This window comes from Triticum aestivum, chromosome 7A (genome assembly GCF_018294505.1).
Source record: "Triticum aestivum cultivar Chinese Spring chromosome 7A, IWGSC CS RefSeq v2.1, whole genome shotgun sequence".
NCBI classification, from domain to species: domain Eukaryota; kingdom Viridiplantae; phylum Streptophyta; class Magnoliopsida; order Poales; family Poaceae; genus Triticum; species Triticum aestivum.
The window spans coordinates 352,426,159-352,431,329 of NC_057812.1; positions in this window are offsets into that span (position 1 = coordinate 352,426,159).

Consider the following 5,171-nt stretch of genomic DNA (forward strand, 5'->3'; position numbering starts at 1 on the left):
CTTGACAAGTCCATACCTCCAATGGAGATGACGATGGCCATGGTGGAAGAAGATGCACCACCCACATGGTTCCACTAAGATGAAGATGATCACGACTTGGTCTTCGACACCTCACCTACAACACATGAGCGATGCTCCAAAGGTAACATAGGTGATAGTGCTTCTCTTGTCCCACTAGTGGACTATATTACCACTGATTGCTTGCATGATGTTGACACACCTATTACCATGCTTCATGCTAGTGCGACTTCCTCATGTCATGACTTACCAATTTATGATGAATATGATGATGAGCATGTTGAATTGCCTAGTTGTGATGCTATGCTCCATAGGATATCATGTGAAAATTCTTTTGGTCCTTTAAACTTGTCATATGCTATGAGTGAGATCTCCCATATTGCATCATTTCAATCTCAACATAGTAACTATAGATGCCCCATTAAAATAAATCCCATTTGCACTTATGGCATAGATGACGAGATGATGGTCATTAGCTTTTGTTTTTCTTGTGATGATATTGATATGCTTCCTTTACATGACTTGCGCAATTCATCAACTATGCCATGCCATGACCACAATGTTCCAAATATGCATTGTTTTGAATGTTGTCAATATTCTCCATGTGATGTTTCCATTAATGCTCATGAGGAGACCCCCATAGTTTCCTCATACATATTAGGAGATTTTGACGCATTCCATACTTTGCATGATTCTCATAATTGCTTGCACCATATGCATTCCATGAATAACAATTCTCTACATACCTCTCATGATGCATTACACAATATGAGTCTCCATTATGCCATACATAACAACAAACCTCTCATGATGGATTGCATGTTCCTATATGACGCATCTCATTTATTTGAGCATTGGATATTTGGTGCTAACCAACACAAGCACATATGCATCATGATGGATGATGTGTACATATACCACGCACACACAATTTTCTGATACAGGCGAGGGTCCTGATCTTTCGATGAGATGATAACTGTCGATTTGGTGGAGACGACTGAGGATCCGACTACATACGTGCACGATGTTGCGCCTTAGCAATCGCTAAACCAATCTCCAGAGGTTACTAACGATGCTGGAATCACGATCAGCCTGGCCACGAAGATCTATTCCTGCAAGCAGTCGAAGAACAAGCAAGAATATGATAATGCAATCTAAATATTGCGAATATAGATGAAGTATTAATAAAGGTGGGGATCCGAAAGCGGTCTTGGTTTGGTCTTGGACACAAACGAAGTACAGGAAGTTGTAATGGCTAACTTTTAACTAAAAATCCCAAGGAAAGAGCTACTACATGGATATACTTATATAGGAGCAAGGGGTGGTGGCCAAGGAGGTGGGATGACGTCCCAAGGCAGCCTAAAACTAACCCTAGGTCATACAAGGCTCATGGGCCCAAGTGGAGGTGATGCAACACCTCTGGGCTTGTAGTTTGACTCGGATTCTGCTGCAACCTCACATTGTTTCGTCCATAACTCAATGCTCCGGACGAATTTGAAGGTGATTCCAATTGTGCTAGAAAGACCACAAACAAACAAAAAAAGAATCACCCAATTCGGAGTCCGCATGAAAAAGTTATTGGCGTTTTGAGTCAGGTATGTCTGTGCAGTCCGAATCTGAATTCAAAACGTGAGAGACTTGGACTCTATCTTCTCTTGGCCCAAAAGTGACGTGAGAGGACTTTTTGAATAGCACCTAAACTTCTCTTTTTCCCTTATCTTCATATGTGGATTGTACAAATGTCCCATACACCTGCAATTAGACATGGCACCAAAGTCTTTGAAGTATTTTTGTCCTGAATGGCATAAATAAATTATTGTATAGTTTGCATTAGAAATCACCTCACAAATATATATGTATGCAATATTTTTGGTCATATCCAAGGTAGTCATGTCCTCATCATCCTCCCCTTCTTGAAAATAAAGCCATCCTCGGCGTTGCTTAATCTGAAATGTGGCTAACAAAAGAGACAAGGTGTACATGTTGTATATGTATATGTGATCCATTTTTACTTCCCTTGATTTTTGCACATATGACACATGTATACATGAGTAACTTTCATACTTCATAAAATCGAAAGCCAAAAAATTACCACAAGAAGTAGAAGGCATGAAAATATTGCAACTTAGTTTGCACATATAAGTGGAGCTCTTATTTATTTCAAAAGATTGACAATGTTCATCATTAAACCATCCCAACATTGGTGAATAAACCTTAGTTGCATCAAATTTACATGCTACAACATGATTAAATAAGCAAACATGCAATAAGTCATTGGACACAGAATCATCACCAAGATTAGAGGTCATATCAAAATGATTAAACATTGGTTCTTTTGCATCAATAGTTAATTCAATGGGTGCACTCAAAATTGCTGGTATTTCGGTTGTGTGATCATATGACGCATTCAACACAGTAACAAGATTCTCTAAAATAGGTGGTGTGCTCAAATCAACAGGTAACTCAACACATGATGCATTCAAGTTAACTAGACATGCATCATTCTCATGTGAAGTTATATCATCAATACCTTTACTATTACCTTGTCGCAAAGACGTAGCTGATGTAGGTACAGATGTTGACAATGTACCATACTCTTGCGATGATGTCGCACTCACAATCCGAGGTGGGGCTGCTCTAGTAGGTGCAACGGTGGAGGAACCAACCGGCGGTGGTGAGCATGAACTGGAATAGTAGTCGTTGTAGTCACCCATGCATCCTCCTGTATCTTTCTCTCAAAAGGTTCAAGCGCGAACATACATACCAGTAATGCAACGAGGAATATACTAAAATCTTGCACGGATATCATGGTTCAAACCACCAAAAAATCTATTCATTGTATCATCCTCAGATTCTTCTATGTCACAATGATGCATATAAGATTTGAACTCTTGGTAGTAAGCATGAACAGTGTTACTGCCTTGTTTTAATTGTTCTAATTTGCGAAGCAATTCACGACGATAGTAAGGAGGAAAAAATTGTTGTCTCATTACATCTTTCAAAACTTTCCAAGTTGTGGGTTGGTTATCAATGTTTTTCTTACAATGTACACTCCACCAAACAGAAGCAAAACCAGTAAATGCTCTAGTGGTAGATCGTACTCTCTCAAGTTCAAAAACTCATGGTGACTAAAAACTTGTTCTACTTCAAGCTCCCAAGAGATAACATGACCATATGCTTGTGTGTGTTGTCTCACCTCTCGTGATGGTGAAGATGTATATGTCGTCGAAGAACTTCTATCTTCAGACCCTGTCACGATTAGAAGAAACAAGAAACAAAATTCAAGAACAATGTTCCTAGGAACTACTAGGGTGTAGTGGTATAGCGCTCACAGTAAAGCAAATATCAATATCTTACAAGTTCTTACCAAGCAGCAGGTGGTGACAGGCAACCAGCGGTGTCAAATAACTCTAAATATTGAGTAAAGCGATTGTCGGGGGAACGTATGCATACACGGTGTAGAAATATGTGGATCTTGGAAGGCTTAAATATATGGTAGCAAAATATTAGCAATAATCAATTCAGAGATGCAAATGTTGAATAAACGCTCAACGACGTTACTGTGCTGGTCCTTGTCTAGTACGGACTAGAGACATGAGCCTAGAACACTAATGAGGTCACGTCGTAGGACAACTAGCATCAATAAAGGATATGAAGTAGCTCTGGACAGCAAAATATAAGTGAAGATCGCAATAGCCGTAAAGATAATGATGTGAAACAACAACCAAGCAGGATATATCAACAACTTTCTGTCCAACTTTCCTCTAGAAAAGTTCGTGCCAATTTTTTGATAATTTTTTTTCAAGAATGGTATTGACTGAAGATTTCAAATGCAAAAGGAATCACTCAATTCCGAGTTGATATGAGGAGTCAAAAAAATTCTAAAACTGGCAAGAAAAACTGGAATAAACTGTGTTCGCGAACTTCAGAGGGCAGAAAGACCTATTTAGACACCGATTTTGAGGTGCCAAATATTGAACTAGTTTCTGCAACTATTTAGATGCAGCTCGTCGCTAGATTTCATTTGAGTACTCGTAGAGCGGACACGGCTTCGTATGAGGAAGTTAATCCTGTTTTACTGAACAGTGCACAAAACAGATTCCAATCCGAATTCAACTACGAGATTGAGTCTAGATAGATCCGAATTTTGGTTTTTCCTTTTCTCTCTTTTTCCTCACACTTTTTTCTTTTTCTTTCTCTCCTTTTTTCTCTGACTTTTTTACTTTTTTCTCTTTTTTTCTCTGTCTTTTTTTCTCTCTCCCTCTTTTCAAAACAAACTATATAAGATGCAGATTGGATCAAGCAAAGATGTGAACGATCTCAACTATGGTTATGACAATGAACGGTGGGTAGCACATGGTGGAAATTAATGGATGGGTGGTAGACAGCGGAAGGGATAATGATGCAGCGACGGCATGACTAATGTGAACAGAACTCAAAACTCTAAACGAACTAGACACTAAGACCAGAAACTCGACACGACGATGCAACCGATAATTCAACTATGCAAGCAATGAAAAGAAAATTGCAAAGGCTCAGACTGGCTTAGACAAAGGATGAATAGATCTAACTATTTTTGTAGATTTTTGTTGGACAATAGGTAAGAAAATAAATCTGATCTAGGAAAAACTGAAAATTCTCACCGAGCAACCTGAAAACTGATACCACTTGATAGAGGCAAGGGTCCCGATCATTCGATGAGATGATAACTATTGATTTGGTGGAGATGACTTTGATGATCCAACTACAAACATGCATGATGTTGCGCCTTAGCAATCGCTAAACCAATCTCCTAAGGTTACTGACGATGTCGGATGCACGGTCAGCCTTACCATGAAGGTCTATTCCTGCAAGAAATCGAAGAACGAGCAAGAATATGATAAAGCAATCTGACTATTGCGAACATATATGAAGTATTGATAATGGTGGGGATCCGTAAGTAGTCTTGGTCTGGTCGTTGGACACAAATGAAGTACACAAAGTTGCAGTGGCTAACTTTTAACTAAACAAATCACAAGGAAAAAGCTACTAGATGGATCTACTTATATAGGATCAAGGGATGGCGGCCAAGGAGGTGGGAGGACGTCCCAAGGCAGCCTAAAACTAACCCTAGGTCGTACAAGGCTCATGGGCGCAAGTGGAGGTGATGCAAC